At 38.9% G+C, this 26,527-nt stretch overlaps 1 protein-coding gene across 3 annotated transcripts in view; it reads right to left on the minus strand.

Moving 5' to 3' along the window:
- ZBTB5 (zinc finger and BTB domain containing 5) overlaps positions 1-16,912 on the minus strand; it is a 44,848-nt gene extending 27,936 nt beyond the window's left edge. The window contains exons 1-2 of one of the 3 annotated variants that reach the window (XM_027859104.1): positions 3,272-3,359; positions 1,845-1,936 (exon numbers count right to left, since the gene is read on the minus strand). The gene's annotated coding sequence lies outside the window, so the exon portion shown is untranslated. Of the gene's footprint in view, positions 1-1,844; positions 1,937-3,271; positions 3,360-16,168; positions 16,188-16,775 lie in introns of those variants that run through there. The other 2 variants (XM_027859103.1, XM_027859105.1) reach the window with 2 other exon arrangements.
- Between the last annotated feature and the right edge of the window lie 9,615 nt (positions 16,913-26,527).

The following is a 26,527-nucleotide window of genomic DNA, read 5'->3' on the forward strand; positions in this document are numbered from 1 at the left end:
GGAATTTGAGGGAATGCCCATCAACTAGGAAATGACTGAAAAAATTGTGGTATATGATTATGATGGAAAACTCTTGTGCTATAAGAAATACAAGTGGATGATTTCAGAAAGACCTGGAAAGACTTACATGAACTGATGCAAAGTGAAGAGAGCAGAACCAGAACATTGTACACAGTAACAGCAATACTGTATGATGACCAACTATGAATAACTAAACTATTCTCGGCAATACAATGATTCAAGACAATTTTAAAGGACTCATGATGAAAAAGGCTATCCACATCCAAAGAAAGAACTGATGGAATCGGAATGCAGATCGAGGTACAACATCTTTCACTTTCTTTTTTTAATTTTTTTTTTCCTTTTGGTCTGGTTCCTCTTTCACAACATAACTAATATGGAAATATGTTTTATGTTATTACATATATAACCTTTTTCAAATTGCTTACCATCTTAAGGAAAGAGGAGGTGAAGGATGGAGGGAGAAAAATTGGAACTCAAAATCTTTTAAAATGACCATTAAAATTGTTTTTAAATGTAACTGGGAAAAAATAAAATATTATTTAAAAAGCAGCAAGTAAACAATTTCCTACCTGTTTTTAAAATGCAAGCCAAGCTTATTATGTTTTTAAGTAGTGTTTTTAAAAGTGTTTTTAAACAATCTAAGTTAGCATGAAATCACCTCAAAAATTAAAGGGTTTTTAAAAGATGTCCTATCCTAAATTTACTGCTGATTTCCTCAGTTCTCCTGCATCCTGGCTTAATTTTTCTAAGAACAAAATAACCCACTCTTATTTGGTTCTCTTATACCGCTACTTATTCTGTTAATCTAAGATCACTTTCCTGGCAAAGGCCCTGTAATCCAGATGCAAGATGCTGTTACCACAGCTTAGCCTAGACAATATACATGAATGAAAAACATCAATCAATTCAAAAGGCATTTATTAAACCATTACGTGCCAGACACTGTGCTATGTGCTCGGTTTACAAAGACAGGAAAATGAAATTAAGTTATGTGTCAAGCACTGAGCAAAATAGTCCCTATTCTCAAAAAGCTTACATTCAAGCAGGAGGAGACAACTTTTGTAAAGGAGTGATAGCCAAGGAAGGGTGTTTGGTTTGGAAAGCCACAAGGATGGTGAGGAGAACTACATAAATGCCTTTGGATGTCCAAAAAAAACACCCTTTCCAGGAACAACGTTATATTGATTTGACTACTGTTCTCAAAGCCAGGGACAGAAAGGGAAGAATCAGAGTGACAAATGGCAAGGAGATGGCTAGCTGAACAGCTGGATGAGATGTGATACATAATCTGAAGTCTAGTGCATTTGCCCTGTTTATCTCTCCAATCAAGATAGTGATGGTTCCAAAGATGAGTGGGGTATGGTCTCAGAAGGTCCAGAAGGAGATGTGGCAGGATGGAAGGCAAGAAGATAGCCCAAGTAAACTGTGAGATGGGATATGATGTATGGTAGTCTAGAGCAAGTTAGATACAGCGAATTATTCATTTACTTCTCTGAACCCACACAACACACACAGTTGACAAAAACAGTATTAACACATAACTGGAAACATACTGTTAGAAAAAATACCAGTTTAGTTGAAAAGATTAGAATTTCTAAGACATGATGAGACATAAGGGATAAGGATAGAATCTTAAAAGGTGGACATCATTCCATCAGTAAATCAATAAGCATTTATTAAGTGCTTACTATGTTTCAGGCGCTGTGCTAAGATACAAAGAAACAAAGAAAAAGTGAAAACAGCCTCTAATATCAAGGTCCTTACACTTTAAATAGAGAAGACAATATGTAACTTAAAAGAGAAAAGTCTCTAATACTAACCAGTACTACAAAGTACCATCAGAGATGTAGTGTCATCCAGGGGAGCCAGGTCTCAGTGAGTGCCAGATGGAAGGAACAGGAGAGGAAGAGGTCTAAAATGAAAGGAAGTTTGTTAATTATAGCGCAGGAATTCCGAGGATATAATAAAAAGAGTAGGAGATTGTAGGGGAGAGGGTAAGGTTGAGGTATGTAAAAGGAAGGATTAGACAACTAGAACTAAGAAGGGTGGTTTGTCTTCAGCACCAGGGAGCTCAGTATTACTTAGACAGGAAAAATAAAAGGAGAAGGGAGTATGCTAACAATAGGGGTTTTAAAATATATAGTCAAATAAACACAAAAACATATTTTAAAACTAAATAGAACTGATTTTTAAAAATATTCTTGCTACTCCTCCACTATTAGAATGAATAATCACAAGATGATTTACATAAATTTTTTCCCAGCATTTCTTAATGTGTTTTATTTAGTCAAACACAAAATCAGTTGGCATTATGTGAGCACTCACCAATTAAAAGCCAATAGAAGAGGTCCTGGCTATGTCTTTATTTATTTAGCTTATTTTGTATAAAACTCCAAAGAGCATTAAATCATTATATATATGGAAGCATAATTTTTAAGAAGGTAGAAATTAAGATACAGTCTATATTCTGCATAATCTTTAAGATACTTTAAGAAATTGAATCAGAATAATAAATTAAGGTAGAGATACATAAAAACAAATTTAATGCGGTCAACATTTTTTTAAAAAGTATTAGAACCATCTCTCTTCAAATCCCTTTTTATTTAAATATAATATGAAAATCCGTATTTATAACACATATGAACTAGGGAGTGATTATTAAAAGTTATTTCCTTTTTCAAAATAACTCACAGGGATCCTTTAACAATCTCCACTAGTAAGTTTAAATTTACAGATCTGATTTCCAAAAAACAAATCTATACACTTTTCAAGAAATGCACCTCTATATGTAGCAACTTGTTTGCTTTGGCACTGCTAACATGGTTTGCTACTTGCAAAAACCTTTTCTTACCAAATACTGAATAACAATGCATACTTGACATTCCACATGTCTAAATCTAGAATGAAACCCTGGGAAAAAAACCAATAACTGAATTTATTTTTTGCCCCTTTGGAAATTTAACTGTCAACTTCACAGAAAACAAAATAAGTTCAATTCCAAGCAAATGAAAAATACAAGAGATGCTTACATTCTGACAAACTATAAATACAATTACATAAATCAAATGGGGAAAGTAGCAGCTCAATAGGCTATATTCTAAAAGAACATTTCTAAGCCAGTTATTTGACAATGCTACAAATAGCAATCAGGTTCATAGGATCAAATGTTTAAAACTGAAAAAAAGAGATCTTAGAAATTATGTAGTACAACCTTCTTTTACAAATTTAAAAAAAAAATGAAGCTCACTCTTAGCAAAGATGGGATTTGAACCCAGGTCCTGCGACACTAATTCCAGTGTTCCTTCTACTATGCTACATATGGCCTCTGAAACCAGTCTTCAAAAGCTTATTTAGCCCATGATGAGCTGAAGCAATCCTGGACCCCTCATCTCTCCCTCTATCTTCTGAAAGACAGAAATAAAAATGAGGCAAGTCAAGAACATATCAACTGCCCTTTCAGTAGTAAGAGGCTTCCACTAGAACTAGGCTTCCACAAGTAACTGCAGTTTCCCCATCACAAACTTATCTCAACTATGTCAGTTTTATCATTGGTGTGAATAATTTCTCCATTTCTTTCACTGTAGTCAGTGGCAGGTTTTATTATTCTCTCTCAATGATATCACGTCCATTATCACCCTCCTTCTATCCTCCCCCAAATGTTCTCCACCATGATCCAAACTCCCACTTAGATTGAAGGTACATACAGCTCTCCTTGACATATTGTCTCTAATGCCAAATACATAATCTGTTACTTTTGAATACAGTGTATCCTTCCATTGTAATATTCCAGTTATCAATCTTCCTACCAAAACTTAGTGATAGATGGTTATATTTGTATCCTTGAGTTAATATCTCAAAGTCCTTTTATTACCCATATTCTGTACACAGGCATGTCATCAAGAAAAGAAGCATTTAGTAAGCACTTACTGTATCCCAGGCACTGCACGGGGCACTGGTAACAAAAAGGAAAAATCAGTCTCTATTACTAAGGAGCTTAGTCAATCAGAGGATATGTATATCTATAAGATAAAAGGAAATTTGAGAGAAGGAAGAGAAGGAAGAGGTGGGTCAGGAAAGGCCCCCTAGAGAAGGTGGAGCTTGAGCCAAGTTTGGAAGGAAACTAGGGATTCTGAAAGGCAGGAAATGAGAAGGAACGACAGAATTAGAAATAAGGCACATCAAGAATTTAGCAAAAGCTCTTCTAGTTTCCATCAGATGAGCAAATAGGTAATGATGTTCCTCATCACAAGTCTATCTTTTGTTGTGTATCAATACTTTATCGATTTCGTTCACTTTAGTCAAACAAACACTGTAGTATGCTCCCATAACACCAAAAGGAGGAGAAGGGAGAAGATTCCAGGACAGACAGGAAAAATGCCAAGTCTAGAGATGAAGTGTCTTGTTTAAGGAAAACAAGGAGGCCTGTGTCATTGAAGAGGTTGGGGGGAAGGTTATGAAGGACTCTGAATACCACAGTATTTTGTATTTGATTCTGGAGGTGATAGGGAGCCACTGGAGTTTATCAAGTAGAGGGAATGACATAGTCAGTTCTATGTTTTAGGAAGATCCCAATGAGAGCTGAGTGAAATATGGACTAGAATAAGGAAAAACTTCAGGCACAGAGATAGGTTATTTAAATTGTTGAGATATGAGGTCATTAATAATGGCCTGCACCAGCATAGTGGCAATGTCAGAGGAAAGAAGGAGGCATATACAAGAGATGTTACAAAGATAAAACTGACAGGCCTTGAAAAACAGATTAGATTTGGGAGATGAAAGAGAAAAGTCAAGGATGACATCTAGTTTGTGAACCTGGGAGACTTGGAGGATAGTTGTACCCTCAACAGTAATGGAGAAGGTAGAAAGAAGGGAAAGTTTAGGGAAAAGATAACTGTTCAGTTTGGATATGTTGAATATAAGGTGTCTACTGAACATCTAGTTGAAGAGATCACATAGGCAGTTGGAGATGCCAGAAAAGAAGTCAGCTGAGAGGTTGGGTTAGGTAAGTAGAATTGAGAATTTTCAGCATTAAGGAGATAATTGAATCCACAGGAGCTGCTGAAATCATCAAGTAAATAGTACAGAGGGAGAAGGGAAGAGTGTCTAGGACAGAGCATTGGGAACATTGACTCTTACTAGGCATGACTTGGATGAAGATCCAGCAAAGAAACAGTACAAGAAGGCCAGGTAGTTAGTAGGAGAATCAGAGGAGAGTAGTATGCTGAAAAACTAGAGAATAAGAAAATCAAGAAAAGGGTGATTGATAGTGTCAGAGGCTACAGTGAGGCCAAGAAGGATGAAGATTGAGAAAAGGCCACTGGATTTGGCAGTTAAGAAAACTTTGGACAACACTACCAAAATTAATTGACAATCTGTGCAATACCAATAAAACTCCCAAAGGATTATTTTATAGAGCTAGGAAAAAATTCATATAGAGGTAAAAAGGTGAATAATATCAAACAAATTAATGAAAAAAAAAGTAAGAAGGAAGGAAGCCTAGTAGTACCAGATCTCAAATTACACTACAAAAGCCATAATCATCAAGACAATTTGGTACTGGTTAAAAAATAGAGAGATTAGTGAAAAAGATAAAGTACACAACATACAGAAACAAGATAATCTAATCTAGTGTTTAATAAACCCAAAGATCTCAGTTATTAGGAAAAGAACTTCTTATTTGACAAAAACTGTTGAGAAAACTGGAAAGCTGTCTGAAAGAAACTAGGCATAGATCAACACTTCATAGTATATATCAAGACATTTACATGATACATGATACATATTTAAAAGGTGACATCAAAAACAAGTTAAAGGAGCATGGGAAAAATTACATGTCAGATCTATGGATAAAGGAAGAGTTTATGACCAAACAAGAGCTAGAGAGGATCATGGGAGGTAGAATGGACAATTTTCATTACATAAAACTAAAGTTTGTGCAATCAAGCAAAACGAATTCAGCTACAGTTAGAAGAGAAGCAGAAAATTGGGAGAAAAATCTTTGTAGCAAATTCTTTTGATAAAATTCTCATTTCAAAGATATACAGACTTATATAAACTTATAATGACATGAATCATTCCAACTGATAAATGGTCAGGGGACAGGAACAGACAGGCCTCAAAAGAAGAAACCCAAGCTGTCAATAGCCATGTGAAAAAATGCTCTAAATCATTAATAATTGGAAACATATAAATTTTTAAAACTCTGAGTTACTACCTCTCACTGATCAGATTGGCAAAGATGACAAAAAAAAAGGAAAATGACAAGTGTTAAAGGGGCTGTGAGAAAACAGGTACATTAATGTACTGTTGGTAAATATGTGAACTGGTCCAGCCGTTCTGGAAAGCAATTTGGAACAATGCTCTAAAAGCTATTAAATGTGCATACCCTTTGACCCAGAAATATTACTACTAGGTCTATACCTCAAAAAGATCAAAGAAAGACGAAAATATGCACAAAAATGTAACTGCTTTTTGTGGTGGCAAGGAATTGGAAACTAAGAGGGTGCCCAGCAACTGAGGAAGAGGTTACAGTATATAAATGTGATATAATACTATTGTGAAGTAAGAGATGATAAGAAAGATGGTTTCAGAGAAACCTGAGAAGACTTGTATAAACTGATGCAAAATAAAACAAGCAGAATTAGAACAGAAGTGTCATAAACAACTTTGAAAGACTTAGGACCATTGATCGACACAATGGCCAACCTACAATTCCAGACTCATGATGAAGCAGCTACCCATCTCGAGACAGAAAGATATTGGACAGAATGCAGACCGAGCCACAAGGGGGGCATTCTGGTTTGTTTGTTTTGGGTTGTTTTTTTTTTTTTTTTAATAGGGCCAATTCAGAAATCTTTTGCTTGGCTATACTGTTTGTAACAGTATAACAGGTTGTTTTTCCTGCTTCCCCAAGTGAGGGGAGGAGGGTAGGAAAGGTGATATGGAAGATAATGTGGACTTGAAAATAAAATTGAATTTTTTTTTAAAAGATCACTGGTAACTTTGGAGAGAAGCCAAACTATAAGACTTAAAAAACACAGTGAAAGGAAGTGGAAGCACCTCTTTGAGATGACCTTCTCAAGGAGCTTAGTCACAAAGGCTGAGAGATATAGGAGGATGGCTACTGGTGATGGATGGATCAAGTGAGTTTTTTTTTTTTTTGGGGGAGGCAATTGGGGTTAAGTGACTTGCCCGGAGTCATACAGCTAGTTAAGTGTTATGTGTCTGAGGCCACATTTGAACTCAGGGCGTCCTGACTTCAGGGCCGGTGCTCTATCCACTGCGCCACCTAGCTGCCCCGATCAAGTGAGATTTTAAGGATGGGGAGGCATAGATATTTGAACACAACAGGGAAGCAGACAGTAAACAAAGAGAGATTGAAAAGAACTTAGAGTTTAGATGATGGGAAGGGGTAATCTGCTGGAGAAGACAGGATGAAATGGGGTCACTCAAGCATGTAGAAGGATTTGCCTTGGCAAGGAGAAAAGTCACCTCTTCATTTGAGATGGGATGAAGGAGAAAGTAGTAGAAGACATCTTAGTGACATGAGATGAAGAGGGGAGAACTGGGAAATCTTGGTGAATGGCTCATTTTTTCCAGTGAAATATGAGGCAAGATTCTTAGCTGAGTGAGTTGTGGGAAGTCTGAAAAGGGATGAAAAGGTCTGGAAAAGTTGGTGTGGTGAGTAGAATAGTTAAGTATTTATGGAGGTGTAAAAGGATTGCCTTGCAGAAGTGAGAGCCCAGTCAAGATTATGTAACATAAATGTGTGGTAGACCCAGTCAGAACAGTTGCATGATTTTCTCCACCTTTACTCTGCAGCATGTTTGTAGAAGCAAAATTAGAGGATAGTGGGAATAATTCAGGGCTGAGACTTGGCAAGGCATAAAAGGATAAAGGGGATAAAGTATTCGAAAGCATAATGCAGAAATGAATTGGTTCACTAAGGGGTCAAGATGGTGAAGGGAGGAAGTATAGTCAGTGCAGGAGTAATGGCCTAGAAAAGAACTAAGGGGTCAAGGGAACAGGGGTCATGGGGAGAACAAAGACCAGGATTAGGAGCTGCAAGGCAGAGGGAGAGGCAGAATGACAACAGATTGTGATCAGAACTTCAGAGTCCATAAATATGAAACTAGAGCATTTGAGAGTGATAGCAAGAGTATTACCATTTCTGTCTGTAGCTATAGTGAGGTGGGGTGGAAGAGTAGATCACAGGAAATGAGCAAGTTGAGATACTGAGAGGTGTAAGTGTTTAAGGGAGTATCAAGATATAATTTGAAGTCCCCTAGTATGAGGACAGGAATTGCCAGACTAAGTCAAGCACTAAACTAACTGAAAAATGGAGAGTATCTTAGAGGATAAGAGAGAACTACCAGAATTTTGATTAGGTGGTAGATAAGGATGAAGTGAAACAAACCTTTCAAAGAAGGAGAGGTTACTTAGGTGATGTAGAGAGCACTGGAAAGACTGGAAATGGCAATGGGGAGAGCAAGGAATATAGTAACTCCCCCACCTTGACCAAAGAGTCAGGGGAAATGAGTCAAAATACAATCAGTGCTGGAAAGTGGCGCCTGGGAGCTTGTATCATCAGGAGAGTACCAAGTTTCAGTGAAAGCTACAGAATGAATGGTGTAAAAAAGGAAAAGATTTGAGAAAGCACGTTTTTGTTTATGTGGGATATATATGTGTGTGTATATATTATATACATATATATACTTACCATATTAGAAATTAAAATTGATAAATTTTTTAAACATGTATTAATTCATTTAAACTAATAAACCCGTTACGTTAACATAAATAACAATTTTATGAAAAGTAATTTTTTTTAAAAGTTAGTGAAATTGTAGGCTTGTTTTATATATTTTTCGTATCTCTTTAATGTCTGGCTTAAAAGAAGACCCTTGAATTTTCAAATCTGCTTGCTGCACTGAATGTGTCATGATATTTTGTTTTGGTTGGAAGTCTATGAGGAAAATTCAACTTAAGTTGGAAAAGGGAGTATTTTAATAGTTTTTTCATAGAGCACCAGCCCTGGAGTCAGGAGGATCTGAATTCGAATCCATCTTCAAGACACTTACTAGCTGTGTGACCCTGGGCAAGTCACTTAACCCCAACTGCCTCCCCTCCTCCAAAAAAAAAGTCTTTTTCAGATAAATGTGGATATTATTCTTTGAAACTATATCAAAACCGAACAAGCGGTAGTTTCTTAAAGGTTAGTTGCAGTGTGAAGCCTGAAATTATATCAATGAACTTCTCAAATTGTTACAGTAAAATTCATTGCTATATCTAGCACTTTTAATAGATCTTTTATCCATTTTGTAATATCAAGCATTGGTCATCTGGAAAATACTGCTTTACTGAGTAGAACATCACCAGACAAATCCTTCTATAAAAACTCAAGCTCACAGTGGCAAATACAAGTTTTCCAAAATTCTAATTTTCCCTAGAAAGTTCAAATTTTGTCACTGGCAACAAATACTGTCATTTTTTTCCCTGAAATGACAAGATGACTGCTGATTTCTGGTAAAATATCTGCCTAACACCCAAGTCTGAATAACCACAGTTTGTAAGTCATTCTTTCAAGTAAAAATGGTTTGTTCTATGAAAAATGCAGCTAGTTCAGTTCACAACACAAATGAGAGCTTTTCCTCAAGGTAATCATTATGCTATGCAGCAGAAGAGTTTTATGCATACTTCTCCTTTCATCACACAGAATATTAATAAGGCATTATATACTCAAGGGTTGATATTTAATAAAGTTAATTTTTATTCCTTAATCAAGAAAATTCTTAAGTGAAGCTAGCTTTTTTTTTTTTTACTCTAAATATGTAAAAATGAAGAATGTGACAACCAGTACAGTTTGATGCCACTGCCTTGATTCCTTAGCTGGCAGTTTTACCCACTACCACTTCTGTACCTTCAGTGCAAGTGTCAATACAGTTGTTCCAGACTAAACCAAGAAATTCAAAAGGTACTCAGTACTTTAAATATTTCAACACCACATGTGTTTGTCAGCAAGGATTCCAATTAAAAGAGCTTCAATGATGTGTTAATTCCCATATTCCAAGTCTCACCCTATCTGAAGATTCATCCATTCATAAGGCAAAAGGACAATTCTGCAGACAAGATATTAACTCAGTCTTCACGTTTGCAGCTAAATCTTTAACTCACAAGTCATTATGTTTCGGAAAACTCTATTGTATACTCATGAGAGAATATATGGGAGAAAAAGGCAAATATTCTGTTAGTGTTATTATGAAAATTGTTTTGTCCTCACACATCCCTTGAAAGGGTTTCATGGATCCCACACTTTAAGAATTTGCTGTATTAGATGAAGTAAAATATTAAGCCCAAATTGTGTTTTATATACTGTGACACTTTGCTTGCTCAAAATTCCTATTGTTACTTTGAAATGTCTTGTTTTAGAGCCATGTCCTGGGATCATGAAGAGATTCAGCTGATTTGGACTTCTTAAGAATGTGTTTGAATTTAGAATGATATATTAATAATTTCTAGCAGATGTGCTGAAAACTCAGAGTACACTATTAATGTTTTTCTTCAATGGGGGATCAGGAAATGCTTCCTTGAGTAGATAGTTCTAAGTATTCTAACAAATATAGGGGACAAGAAAGAACATTCTAGGTATGGGAGAAAGTCTATACAACAGTACAGAATCAGGCAACGGAATGCCAAATTCAGGAAACAGCAAATGGTTCAGTTTGGCTGGAATGTACAATGTATGAAGAGGAGTAATATGAAGTTAAGTCTGGAAACATTCAAATCTCATCCTAAAGGGAATAGGGGAGTCATTGTATATTCCCCAGCAGGGGAATGACATGGTCAGACCTGTGTTTTAGGAAGATTTTGGCAGATGAATTAATGAAGGAAGAAACTGGAAATAGGGAGACCAATTAAGGAGGCTGAATAAGGCTAATAGCTATGTAAGTAGAAAGAAAAGGACACATATGAGAATGCAAGAGATGCTGCAGAAGTATTATCAACAAGATTTGGCAACTGATTGGATATAGAAAATGAGAGTGAAAGAAGAATCAAGAATGACTAAGATAGCCAACCTAGGTTACTGGAAGAATAATGGTACTCTCAAAGGAAATGGGTAATCATGGAGTTGGGACAGGTTTAGGGGGGAAATTCTACTCTGGACATGTTCCGTTTGAGATGCCAAAGGTCCAGTCAGGGAGAAATGCCCAGTAAACAGTGGGTGTTGGCTCAGCAGGACTAGTGTTCAATAGAGAAATAATTCAGTCAGTCAGCAAACATTTATTAGGCACCTACCATGTACCAGGTATATGCTAAGTACTGAGGATACAAGGAAAGGTAAAAGAGAGTCTCTGATCTCAAAGAGATCACAGTCTAAAGGGGGAGACATTTAAAAATCATAATAAACCCTAAATATCTACATTTGAGAGTCATCTGCATAAAAATGGAATTGAACCCATGGGAATTAATGAAGTTACCAAGATATGTGGTATAGAGAAAGAAGAGAAGGCCCAGGACCTATCTTTCTCACTTTATCTTACTCCAACATTTTAAGAATCTGCAAATTTAGGGGCAGCTAGGTGGCACAGTGGATAGAGCTCCGGTCTCGCAGTCAGGAGGACCTGAGTTCAAATTTGGCTTTGGCCGCTTGACACTTACTAGCTGTGTGACCCTGGGCAAGTCGCTTAACCTCAACTGCCTCACCAAAAAGGAAAAAAAAAAAAGAAAAAACCAAATAATTTTGGGGCAGCTAGGTGGCGCAGTGGATAGAGCGCCAACCTTGGAATCAGGAGGACCTGAGTTCAAATCTGCCCTCAGACACTTGACACTTAACTAGCTGTGTGACTTTGGGCAAGTCACTTAACCCCAATTGCCTAGCAAAAATAAACAAACCAAAAAAAAAAAAAGAATCTGCAAATTTATCAGCAAGGACACTCCCTTCAACAACATATATTTCTTATCTAACAGACATGTATATCTTACTTAGCTTAGCAGACAATCTTTGAGAGGTGCTGTGGCTGGAATTCATTAGTCAACCTGGTGATGGGCTTCTCTAAATGAGGTAGGCTGGTTCTCAGCCTACAGACATACATAAATCACAAGTAACACATATTTGAAGCCTTTCTGGTTTGAGAGAAGCTACCAGAGCATATGCTCCATTGTTACACACCCAGAGAACTACACACCCCATAAAACAGTACACACCTGGACTACTGCAATAGCCACTTGGTCTCCTTGCCTCAAGTCTCTCCTCTTTTCAATTTATCTTCAACACAGTTACTAAAGTAATTTTCCTAAAGCACAGATCTAACCATATTAATTTCCCTATTCAAACATTCGCTAGGTAGCTGGGTGACACAGTGGACAGTACACTGGGCATGGCATCAGGAATACAAGTTCAAATTTGACCTCAGACACTTAGTAGCTGTGTGACCGTGGACAAGTCACTTCACCTCTGATTACCTCAGTTTCCTCAACTGTAAAATGGGGATACTAATAGCACCCACCTTGCTTGCATGTTGTGAGGACGAATGAGATGAAAAGAGCATAGCACAGTGCCTGGCACATAGTGACTGCTATATAAATGCTTATTATCATCACCATCATCATCATCATTATTGTTATTGGCTTACTGTTACCTTTAGGGTCAAATACAAACTACTCTCTTTGGCATTTGAATATTCACAACCTGGCTCCAACCTATTTTATTACATATATATACCCTATTCCACTTCATGAGCTCCTGCTAAACTAGCTTGCTTTCTGTTCCTCACACCCAATGTGCCACATCCCATCTTCATGCCTATGCACATGCCCTCTCCCATGCCTGGAATGTACCGTTCTTCATCTCCACCTCTCAGAACTTGTAGTTTCCTTTAAAGTTCAGCTCAAATGCTACCTCTACATCGAGGCTTTTCTTAATTCTGCAAGCTGTTAGTGCCTTCCCCTGGGGCTAAACCTTCAACAGTCTCATCTTTATACTTATATATGTCCATGTTATCTCTCCAATAGAAAGTAAGTTACATGAGGGAAAGGACTGTTTTACTTTGTGTTTTTCTATCCCCAGTGCCTAGAGTAGTATGTCTGACATACAGTAGGGGCTTAATAAATGTTTGCTGATCTGACAGTTTTAAGATCAAATCAGAAAACATAAGTGCTATGAAAAAATATAAGTGAAGGCACTTAGTGAACCATAAATGTAAGCTATTATTATTATACCTAATTTGTGTGACTATTCTTAATTTGTTTGAATATTCAAAGAGAAATTATAATGGCTATTAGTAACTAGATGAAGGTTGTCCTAGTCAAATAAAAGCTGGGTCTCAGGCCCAAGAGATATAATTCAGTAATGAAAACAACTGTTAAAGGGCAATAGTTCATTTTGCTGAGACAGCTGGTCTTTCAACACATTCAAAGTTCAATTTATACTTAAACAAAAGGTGTAGTGTAGTGTTACATTTCATCCCACCTGCTACACTAACACAAATTAGTTATTCCAAACCTGACCAATGTATGTGATTTTTAAGATGTAGAATCATTTAGATAAAACAAAGAAAAGAAAAAAGTATTATTACTATGCACTTTTTAGGAAACTGGAAGGCTAACATAAAGTCAAGACCTATTCCCAAACATTATAGAAAGCTTAGTCATAGCTTACTGAATGTGAGGCATTTACGCATCTTACCAAGTCTCAGGACATCTGAAACTACATTATGGGAAGTATGTTGAATATTAGACTCTATTTACATACATTTCCGTAAGCATGAAGTATTCCAAACCTTTATTAAACAGTGCAAGTCACTTCACCTTGTTTCTTCACTTTTAAAATGGGGATAGCAGTTTTATTATCTACCTTGGGGTTAAGAGACTTTAATAAACAAATACTTTAAGTATTTACAAGAAAAGTGACTTGAAAACTATAGTTATACAACAGTAAGTTACTATCATTGTTCTATATGCTAATAACACTCTGTAACATTTCCCTTTGAAAGAACTGACCTCAAAATATATATTTTTTTGAATTACAGTTCTTTAGACTTCTTTCAGATTTTAACACAATTAACCCAAACCAAATAAATCAACTAACAAATACACATAAATATAATAGATCTTATATTCTACAGGGAAATGTAAGAGGTTCGAAAACCCATCAGTGTAAGAAACACAAAGTGATGGGGGGAGGAGGGGGAGAGAACCGACAACTGAAGCAACAAGACTTTGTGGAGGAGGTGGCACTGGAGCTCAGCCTTGAAAGGAGCCCTGGATTCCAAGAGACAAAGGTGAGAAGGGAAAATATTTCCTGTGAGGATCAGACAGCCTTCGCAAAGGCAATCTGAGGAGAGACAGAATTTCCTATTAGGAGAGATGGAATTTCCTATTAGGAGAACAGCAGATTGGGCAGTTTGGCTAAATCATAAAGTTAGTGCCAAGGAATAATGTATAACTGAACCTAGTAGACTACTCAAATAAATGGACTTTTGGGGGGATCATTCAGCTCCCAAGAGAAAAGGATATATCATAAGAATAGGGATAACTATTGGGCATATATCCCCAAAGAAATCAATGAAAAAGGAAAAAGAAAAAAAAGGGAAAAGATCTATATGTCTAAAAGCACAGCAGCACTTTTTGAAGTGGCAAAGAACTGGAAATTAGGGGAGTGCCCATCAAATGGGAAATAGCTGAACAAATTACGGCATATGAACGTAATGAAATTTGACAGTTTCAGAGAAACCTGGAAAGACTTGTATGAACTGATAGTGAAGTGGGAAGAACCAGCTGAATAATTTTATACAATAAAAACATCGTAAAAACAAACAATTCTGAAAGACTTAAGAACTCTGATCAATGAAATTACCAACCATGATTCCAGAGTTCTGATGAGGAAGAATCATTTTAGGATAAGGTCAATGCCAGAATTTGTTTTACTTGACTATATGTATTTGTTATCAAGGTGTTCTTTTTCTTTTCTTTTTTTTTCCCCAATGGGAGGAAGATGAGGAGAGAAATAAATGCTTGTCAATTGAAAAAAACATAATAGTGATAAGGGCTGGATCTGGAAATTTCATTTCATTCTATACCAGTGCAGGTTCTCTGCAATTTCTAGTTTTAAGTCCTTCCTTAAAGCACTGAGACATTAAGTGACTTGCCCACAATTATTCAGACATTATGTGTTCAGAGGTGGTACTTGAACCCAGGTGTTCCTGGCTCCAAAGCCAGCTCTCTACTCACTGCAGCATGCTGCCTCTCTAAATTACAAGAAAGCGTACTGATATTACAGATACATTAAAAAAAGCAACCCCTAAAACTATCTTAAGAATTAGCACATATTCAGTCCAAACCCCTACACCAGGAGTTTCCAAGAAATAGTTAGGGACCTACCAGAAGAGTTCTCCCTCCAAAGGGCTCTAAGACTTGCTGGCAGATTTCCAAAATGGACACTACCACGGGTCTCTCCCTTCTTTAAGTTTCTCTTAGACTCACTGAGAAGACGGGCTGGCAGTAGCAGCTCCTCCCCCACTCCACTCAGGGACTTCTCAATCAACACAGATTCCCTGATCCACTTTCCCTACAGGCTACCCATTAGTCCATAGTCAACACCACCAACCACTCCCACCCTCAGGGATCTCAAGGCTTAGGGAAATGAAAACTAGCTCCTCCTCATAAACAAGTCAGAAAATCCCATTCAAAATAACAAACAGTACGAAGATTGCTTATTTTCCCAAGGCTGATGCAGCACAGAAATATTTTATTCAAAGAAAAGTCCGACTGTGCTCAATTAATAGACTCTACTCAGGATTTAGAAATATTACCAAATGAAAGATTTATCCTGATGATTTTTTAAAATAATTATCATTCAAGGCACATCATACCTTTTTTAAAAAAAAGAAATTTCCACAAGCTGGCCTTGCCATTTAACAGCCTTAATTCAATAGCCTCAAAATTTTCTTTTCCTTGAGTATTTGTCAATCACCTTCTGGGGTAAAATGGAACTTAACCCTCACAATGCAAGGAGTCAGATCGTTCTAACCTGTACTCCCTACGTGTTACAGCTGCTCACCAGGAAAAAATAAATGGTAAACACAAGGCTAGATGGAGAGGATGAGGGGCCAACCTGCCATACCCACACCCAGCCAACAAGACGGACCTTTTACTCACCACCAGTCCATAGTCTATACCAGGCTCTCTCTTACATCACATCACCTTCTGTTTTAACCAAATCTCACTCAAAGAAGCCTAAAAGCCGCAGCACTTGGTGGGGAGAAGGCCCTCTACCCCCAAGAGAAGAAATACACTGAATATTGGTCTTGGGGTTCCCTTTCCTCGTCCCCTCCACAGTCCAGCGTCTGGAGCACCAATCTGTTTCCCATCGCGCTTGCGCAAAAGTACCGTCCGTCGCTCCCTCCCTCCCGCCCGCCTCCCTCCCCACAGTCGCGGGACCCGCCGGACCCGAGGAGCCCTCGGGGTGGAAAGCTGACAACCACACTCACACCAGAACAATGCCTGACTGACAGCCAGGCCGCCCGTCCGCCAACCCGCGCGCCTCCCTCCTTGCACTTGTGCGCTCCCCCAGCGAACGCCGCCCCCCCTCCCCCAAGCCTAACCGCCGCGCACACCCGGAGCCCTCCCGCGCGTGAGGCAGCCTCGAGCGCGCTCCCGGCCCCCCCTCCCCCCGCGAGGCCACCCTCCTCCCTCCTCCTCCCCCACCTCCGTCGTACCCTCCCCGCCCCTCCCGAAGCTGGGGGTCGCCTTGCCTGAGCCGAGCCCCGCCCCTTCTGCTCCGCTCGTCGGCGGCGACTCAGCTCCGACTCGGTATGGCTGTAAAGGAAGAAGGGGGGGCTGTCGGTCACTCGGCCGGCCGCTGCCTCAGGGGTGGGTTCGTCTTCTCCACCCTCCCACCCCCCCCTCCCCAGTTCTGCCCTCCCCCCGCCCGCCCCGGCACTCTCCAGTCCCTTCTCTCTGCGGCGTTGTGAAACTGAGGCGGCGGCGGCCACAGGAAGTGACATTCTGTAGTCTCGTCCCCCCGCCCCCACCGGTCATGCAGCAGCCAATCACCAGAGGGAGAGGGTGGGGCCGGGGCGGGGCTAGGCGAGGGACCCGACCTGGTGTGATTTACTCGGAGAGCCTCGGTGCTAACCAATCCTAGGTCCCGAGAGTCGCGGTGTGTTTACTACTGCTGGAACAGGAATTCCCTCCGACCAATCACGATTCAACTTAGAATGCCCCCATTGGGCTGTTATCTGGACAGGGAGATTATCAATAAACGGCTGCAGGATTGGATGCCGGGGCAAGACCAGGGGAGCGCAGCCAGTCATAAACTGATCCATCCCGACAGTAAGGGAGCTGGATTTTTTTTTTTTAATCGCCACCAATCGCAGTAGCCGCCGCTGCAGCGGCGGCTGAACCCGGGCCAGGGCTCACAAAAGGCTGGGACCTCGAGCACAGAGTTAGTTCTGCTTGAGGCGGCTCCGTCGGGTGTCTGGGGCTGGTGCAGCGGCTGCCGCCAGGCTCGACTTGCTCGGTCCGCGATGGCCCATGTGCCTCTTAGCGCAGCCCCAAGCCCGGAATCCGCCGAGTCTCAAGCTTTGGATAGGCTGGGGGAAGCATTGCCACCTTGTGGATTCTGGAAACGTACATGTACATGCGTGTGTGTGTGTGTGTGTGTGTGTGTGTGTGTGTGTGTGTGCATGCATGCATCGATGATATGCATTCGATAAGCACTCATTAAGCGGGAGAGTTTCTTTCTTGTTTGAGGAACTGTGAGGTGGCCAATGTCAATGGGCTGCCCTGTTGTACCACTCACCAGTCAATAAACATTTATTAAGCGCCTGGAGTTTCTTGTTTCAGAAATAGTGAGGTAGCTGTTGACAAATGGGCGTCAGTTAATAAACATTTATCAAGCTCGTAGCTTGTGCCGGACACCCTTTGCTAAGCGCTGAGGATGTAAAGGCAAAAAAAATGTCCCTGCTTTCAAGGAAACATCATGCAAACAGCTATGTACATGCTAGACGTAGAAAGGATATGTTGGGATTAACCCACAGAGGAAAAACATTAGCATCCAAAGGGATTAGGAAAAGTGGGGTTTTGGCTGGATCTTGAAGGAAGGTGGAGACAGGAGGAGAGCATTCCGGGCATCGAGTTCAGCCAATGAAAACGTCTGGAGTAGGGAAATGGAGTTTCTTGTTCCAGGGACAGCAAGGTAGCCAATGACAATTGACAGCCCTTTGGTTCCACTCACCATCCCTAACCAAAATACCAAAACACCAGCCCCCAATATGAACTGTTTCCCCCATTAAAATGTAAGTTCCTTGAGGGCAAGGACTGTCCTAGCTTTTGTATTTGTATCCCCAGAAAGCTCTTGGCATATAGCAAGCACTTAAAAAATGTTTTTTCATTCATTCAACCTCATCTGTAAGATGGAGATAATAATAATAATCTTAAAGCTCCATATAAATACTAGCTATTCATATTATAGGTGTTGATATATGTGTGCACATACATAGCAGGAATTGCTAGCATCTATATAAAGCTCTAAGATTTGCAAACTTCTTTGCGTGTATTATTCCATTGGATCTTCACAACACTCTAGTGAAGTGGGTGATATTTTTATCCCCATTTTATAAAGATTGAATGAAAAAACATTCATTCAGTGTTTAAAGCACTGTGCTAAAGAGGAGTCGGGGAGGGAAGATACAAATATAAAAGCAAGGACAATTCTTGCTGACAAAGAAAGTCACTTTGGTTACTGAAGGAGAGCAAAACAATTGGGTAATCCAATGGTGGCATTTCCTGAGGTTTTGATAGTGTAGATTTGGTTAAATCAAGATGGGGAAAGGGAAATAGCAGTTGGAAATAGGAGGAGGAACTAGCAGTTGGGGAAAGTCTTCAAGTAGGAAGTAGCACTTGAACTGAGCTTTCAAGAATGCTAATGATTCTAAAAAATTGAGGTGGAGAGAGTACATTCCAGGCATGGGGGACAGCCCTTGCAAAGGCACAGCATGGAAGAGATGGAGTGTTATATGTGACATGATGCAGGTAGGCCAATTTGACTGGAAGGAAGTAATGATTAATAAACCAGAAAAAGTAGGTTGGAGTCATGTTGTAAAGGACTTTAAATGTCTACTGGGACATTTACCCATACTACCTAGAGGTAATAGAGAGCCATTGGAGTTTATTGAGCAGGGGAGTAACATGGTAAGACCTGCACTTCATGAATATCACTTTGGCAATTCTTCATGGAGCATGGACTAAAAGTTTTTTAAAAAAGGAAATAGACACTTAAAAAGAAAAAAACCTAAGTGCCCCCTTTCTCTTCTAATTACCTAGCATTATTCTCATCTGTGTATGTTGCAGCACTTACAGGTTCCCCTCCACTACCCAAAGAATGTAAGCTCTTTGAGGGCAGAGACTGGTTCATCTTTTTCTTTGTATCTCCAGGGCCTATTATAGTATTATGCAATTAATAAATATAAAGGTTGTATTTTGGTGTTAGTGCTGATAGTTTTCCTCTATATCCGTGCACCTGCACTTTACATGGCCCTGGTGGAAGAAAAAGACAAGTCAATGATCACCCTTGAGTTTCCCAGGGTCTAGATTAGCTAGAGTGCAGTCTCACTATAAACTACTAGATGGCGCTTGGAACTCACTCAAACTATCCTAAACTTCCTTCAATCAATCTCAACACAGATGCTGGCAAAACCTAATCCAGAAATCTAGTGCATGTGCTAGAAAACCTGTTCCTGTGCTTTCTGGAGTTTCTCTTAGCTCAATCTAGAGTTTAACATAGAAAATCATTAGTGTACAATATTTCACATGTAGTTCTTCTTTGGGCTACATCCCAACTCTCACAAGTTAGGTACCCCAGGGATGACTACCCCAGAGTCAAGAAATTCTGTAGGTCTACGTTCTTAAAATTGTAAGTCACAAGCCCCCACCAAGGTATATATGTACTTTTCAGCAGTCACACAGAGGACACCGTTTGCCTAAGACAAAAGCATTTATTGAAATGGTATAATGAGAAAAGTAGCAAAAAAATTTTCCCTTTAAGCCTCGGGCTTGTTCTTTCACAAATAAACATAGCATCAGCAGGAAGAGTGGGCAATCAAATACACATAGGGAACATTCCTTCCACACTAGGTGTCTTGATTCCCTGGGAAGGATAATAACCACCACCACCACCACCACCACATATACACACACCACACTCACACACTCACACTCATGCTCACACTCTCTCACACACACACCCCAACACACACACACACACTCACACATCTGCCTAAACCCTAAGATGATTCTACCCTTAGACTGAACCCCTAGGGACAATGATGACCTACCTGAACTAAAAGATTAACATATTCCCACCTGTCACAAGGGAATTTTAGTGTAGCTGCCATTTTGCCTAAAACAGCAGGCCACATACTTAGTTGATGCTTTTGGGAATTTAGCTGAGACCTTCAAAAGTTTAACTCAGGTGATTAAATAGTTAAGGATAAAGGATTGTCTGACTCAGTTTTATTAATTCTATTTACTGATGATCAGCATATCTTGGTTAGTTTTCCATTTCCTAAGCAATCCTTTAGTATTTGTTGATCAGGTTATTATTTTACCTGATAAAGAGCTTTCCTTTCTGATGTCTTTGATATATAAACCTCTTTCCTCTCTGATTGCCTGCTATCAATTTACAAGTTTACCTTTGAAATGTAAACTTTTACCTTTCCTTTTGGCCACTGTAAAATACCAATTATCTCCTTCTAGCTGATGTAATGAGAGCCCCATAGAAGAAATCCTAACACTCCATTTGGCACTCAGAGGTCATTTGGATACCATGAGCTTATTGCTCAAAGCATACAATAAACTAGTTATTCAAATCTCTACATGCTGATAAGTATGATTGGCCACAGAGCCTATCAATAAATCCTTGGATATTTCCATGTTATACCCCATAATATCCTCCACATCCCAGTGATTCTGAACTCTTCAAACCTCATTCTCTTCCCCCCCCCCCCCCCCGACAGCTCCCTTGTTCACCATTCCCTTTAACCTATTCTTCCCAATGTCCCACTCTAGAGATACCCATCCTTTCCATTGTGCTTTCTGGAATACCTGTTCTATAGGTGACAAACTTATTTTCATCTTAAACCTTTTCCTTTCAAATTCCCTCCATCTTCTTATACTCCCTGAGACCTGGCTCCCTCCTGATAACACAGATTCACTGGCTACCTTTTTCAGCACTGAATCCACTTTCACTCATAGCACTGTCACCACCTTCTACTCCCTGGTCTTGAAGGGGGAATTGGGATACTCTTTGTTCCCTGTTTCCACTTTCGGGCTATCCATCATTCAGTAACCTCTTCTCCTTTGAGGTTCATATAATCCATATTTATCACCCAATTAAGACTAGTAGCTATTATCTACCAACTTCCAGACACTCTCTTTCTTTCCTCAAATAAGTTCAGGCTCACAATCTTTCTCTGTTGCCCTAATACCAAGGAACTCCAAAATACATACTGATAAAAACACCCTAATCTTCCAATTCCTCAACTTACTCATTTTCCATGAAATTTCCCTCTACTCTGCAACAGCTGCACAGAGAGAAAACTCTTGATCTTGCCATCACCCATAAGTGTTCTATTTCCACGTTCACAAACTCTGAAATTCCCTTATCTGACCATGATCCATTGTCATTTTACCTAGCCCTCTGCCTTGCAACTCCACCTTTACCAAGCCCCATCAGTTCTTTCCCAGGCCGTCATCCCTGAACTATCTTGACTCTTTGGTAAACCAGTTCAACTCCACACCGTCCTGTTCTCTTGAATTATTTGCCCCCTTATCCTGTCACCAATCTTGCACTTCAGCCTTGTATTAATTACTTCCATCTTCTGTCTTTCTCCTTCTCATGTGCTAAAGATTATCATAAAACTAGGGTGACAGGGTCCACAGAAATCTACAACTTGGCTGTTACTAAGGCAAGTCAATCCTTTTACCCCCCCCCCCCTTAATTGACTAATTCCAATCACCATAGCAGCTTTTTCAAAACTTTTCATCTGTCCTCAAACTTCCCACAGTTCCTTCATTCCCCGTCTTTTAGCTGAGCACCTTGTTTCATATTACACTGGAAAAAATTGAGGCCATTCAACAAGGGCTCCCTCTCTTCCCCTCCTCTTCATCTCACATATTTTAGATGATTTCCACCATTATATCCTCCTTCACCTCAGTCTCAAATGAAGAGATAATTCTTCTCATTGCCAAGACAAACCCATCTACATGCACAAATAATTCCATTCTGTCCCTTCTTCTCTAACACATTGCCCCTCTATAATCCCTACTCTCTTACTAATCTTCAGTCTCTCCCAGTCTATTGGCTGCTTGCCTACTGCCTACAAACATGCAAAAGCCCTCATTTGATCCTTTAATCCCTACTAGCTATTATCTCATATCTCTCCTCCCTTTAGAGACGTAAACTACTAGAAAACACTATTTATAATCCGTGCCTCCACTTCCTCTCCACTCACTCTTAATCCTGCAGTCTTTCTGGCTTTTAACCTCATCATTCAGCTAAAATCACTCTCTCCAAAGTTGCCAGTGATCATTTAATTACAATATAATGACCTCTCAATCCTCATCCTTCTCAACCTCTCTACAGCCTTTCACACTATTAATGACCCTCTTCTCCTTGACACTTTCCTTTTTTAAAATTTTCATGATATTAATCTCCTTCTGCCTGATTGACCACACCTTCTCAGTCTCCTTTGTTGGATCTTCATCAACTTTCATGGACTCAACTATCAGCTCTATGTAGATGATTATCAGTTCTATTTACAAAGCTCTAACCTGCAGTCTCATATCTTCAACTTCCTATTATAACAATAAATGACAATTCTACCCAAATATTTAAATTCTACCTGTCCTATTAGACAACTCAAGCTGGGCCTGTTGACATCTTAAACTCAACATGTCCAAAACTGGACTCATTATCTTTCCCCCCCAAGCCTTTTTCTCTTCCTAACTTTCCTATTACTTTTGTTGGTACAACCAATCTCCCAATTACTCAGGCTCACAATCTATATGTTATCCTTGACTTCTCACTCTTTCTTACCCCATCATGTCTAATCTGCTTTTGCCAAATCCTATTGTATCTAAGTAATATCTCTTGTACATTCCTCTCCTTTGACACTGCCTTCACTCTAATATAGACTTTTATCACTCACATCTGGGTTATTGCAATAGCCTACTGGTTGGTTTCCCTGCCCCAAGTCTCTTCCCCACTCCACTCCATCTTCCACTCATCTGTCAAATTGAACTTCCTAAAGGGCAGGTCTATGCATATAACCCCCTCCTCCATTCAATAAAATCCAGTTGCTCTCTAATAACTCCAGGATCAAATATATAACTCTCTGTTTAGATTCATAGTCCTTTATAACCTAGCCTAGCTCCTTCCTACCTTTCCATGTGTATTCCCCCCAGGTATTCTGCATTTGTAACACTGACACCTTGCTGTTCCTTGTACATAACACCCCCTCTCTTAACTCTAAACATTTTGGTGGCTCTCCCCATCCCTAGAATTCTCTCCTTCTTTATCTTCATCTCCTGGCTTCCCTGACTTCTATCAGGTCCTAGCTAAAACATCACTTTCTGGGAGAATTCTTCCTGATCCTTCTTAATGCTAGTGATTTCCCTCAAAGATCATTTCCAAATTATCCTTTCTATAGCTTGTCTGTACATAGTTGTTTGCATGTCTCCTGTGAGCTACTTGAGAGCAGGGGTTTTTTGTTTGTTTGTTTGTTTGTTTTTGTTTTTGGTTTTGGTTTTTTTTTTGTTTCCCCAGTATTTAGCACTGTTCCTGGTACATCATCGATGTCTTCAAAATGCACATTGAAGAAAGGAGATTATAGCAATACATCACAAAGATTATACATTATGACCAGGTGGGATTTATTCCTGGAATGTAGAGCTGGTTCAAGATTTGGAAAACTATCAGTATAATTGACAATATCAGTAATAAAAACAACAAAAATCATATGATTATTTCAATAGATTCAGAAAAAGCTTTTGATAAAATAAATGCCCATTCCTATAAAACACACTGGAAAGGATAGGAATAAATGGAGCTTTCCCTAAAATAAGTAGTTATCTAAAACCATCAGCAAGCATTACTTGTAATAGGGATAAGCTAGAAGCCTTACTAATAAGATCAGGGGTGAATCAATGATGCCTATTGTCATCACTCTTGTTCAATATTGCACTAGAAATGCTAGCTACAGCAACAAGAGAAGAAAAAGAAATTGAAGGAATTAGAACAGGCAATGAGGAAATAGAATTATTGCTCTTTGCAGATGATATAATGGTATGCTTAGAGAATCCTAGAGAATCAACTAAAAAAACTAGCTGAAACAGTTAACAATGTCAGCAAAGTTGCAGGATAAAAAATAAACCCACATAACCCATATAGCATTTCTATATATTACCAACAAGTCTAGTAGCAACAGATAGAAAGAGAAATTTCATTTAAAATGACTGCAGACAATATAAATTACTTGGAGTCTCCCTGCCAAGATAAACCCAGGAGCTAAATACAATGCAAAACACTTTTTAACACTAATAAAGATAGATCTAAACAATTGGAAAAATATTAATTGTTCATAGGTAGGCCAAGCCAATACAATAAAAATGACAATTTTATCAAGATTAATGTACTTGTTCAGTGCCATACCAATCAAACTACCAAAAAATATTTTATAGAACTAGAAAAAATAATAACAAAATTCATCTGGAAGAACAAAAGGTCAAGAATATCAAGTGAGTAAATGAAAAAAAAAATGTGAAGGAAGGTCTCCTAGCAGTACCAGATCTCAAACTGCATTACAAAGTAGTAATCATCAAAAACAGTCTGGTACTGGCTAATAGAGTAGTGGGTCAGTGGAACAGATTAGGCACACAATGCATGGTAGTAAATGACCATAGTAATCCAGTGTTTGATAAACCCAAAGATCCATGCTTTTGGTACAAGAATTCACTATATGACAAAAATTTCTGGGAAAACTGGAAAGTAGTTTGGCAGAAACTAGGTATAGACCAACAGCTAGCACTGTATACCAAGATAAGGTCAAAATGGGTGCATAATTTATACATAAATGGTGATATCATAAGCAAGTTAGAGGAGAATGGAATATCTTACCTGTCAGATCTATGGATAAGGGAAGAGTTCATGCATTGTACACAGTAACAGCAACATTGTGTGATGATCAACTATGATAAACTTAGCTCTTCTCAGAAATACAATGACCTAAGACAGTTCCAAAAGACTCACAATGGAAAATGCTATCCACATCCAGAGGAAGAGCTATTGGGTTCTGAATGCAGATCAAAGCATACTATTTTTTATTTCTCTCTCTTTCTTTTTTCTTCTCGTGGTTTTTCCCTTTTGTTCTGGTTATTCATTCACAACATGATTCATGTGAAAATATGCTTAATATGATAGCCTATATCAGATTGTTTGCCGTCTTGGGGAGGGGGGAAGGGAAGAAAAGGGGGGAAATTTTTTGGAACTCAAAATCTTATAAAAATGAATGTTGAAAACTATCTTGGGGTAGCTAGGTGGTGCAGTGGATAGAGCACCGGCCCTGAAGTCAGGAGGTCCTGAGTTCAAATCCGGCCTCAGACCAAATATTTGACATTAGCTGTGTGACCCTGGGCAAGTCACTTAACCCCAATTGCCAAAAAAAAAAAAAAGAACAAAAAAACAAAAACAAAACTATCTTTACATGTAATTGGAAAAAATAAAATACTATTAAGAAGGAAGAGTTCATGACAAAATAAGAGAAAGAGAGGATAGCAGAATATAAAATGGATAATTTTTATTAGATTATGTTAAAAAGTTTTTGCACCAACAAAACCAATGTAGCCAAAATTAGGAGGAAAGCAGGAAACTAGGGAAAATTTTACTGCAAGTTTCTCTGATAAAGGCCTTATTTCTCAAACTTATAGAGAACTGAGTCAAATTTATAAAATTACAAGTCACTTCCCAACTAATAAATGGTCAAAGCATATGAACAGGCAGTTTTCAGACAAAGAAATCAAAGTTCTCTGTAGTCATATGAAAAAATGCTCTAAATCACTATTGATTAGAAAAATACAGATTAAAACAACTCTTGAGGTGCCACATTACACCTATCAGATTGGCTAACATAACAGGAAAGGAAAATGACAAATGTTGGCGGGAATGTGGAAAAATTGGGACACTAATGCATTGTTGATGGAATTGTGAACTGATCCAACCATTCTGGAGAGCAATTTGATACTATGCCCAAAAGGCTATAAAAGTGTGCACACCCTTTGACACAGCAATACTGCTACTAGGTCTATATCCCAAAGAGATCAAAGGAAAAGGAAAAGAACCTATATGTACAAAAATATTTATAGCAACTCTTTCGTGGTGGCAAAGAATTGAAAACTGAGGTGATGTCCACCATTTGAGGAATGGCTAAACAAGTTGTAGTATATGATT

This window comes from Vombatus ursinus, unplaced genomic scaffold (assembly GCF_900497805.2).
Source record: "Vombatus ursinus unplaced genomic scaffold, bare-nosed wombat genome assembly UNPS02014158.1, whole genome shotgun sequence".
NCBI lineage: Eukaryota > Metazoa > Chordata > Mammalia > Diprotodontia > Vombatidae > Vombatus > Vombatus ursinus.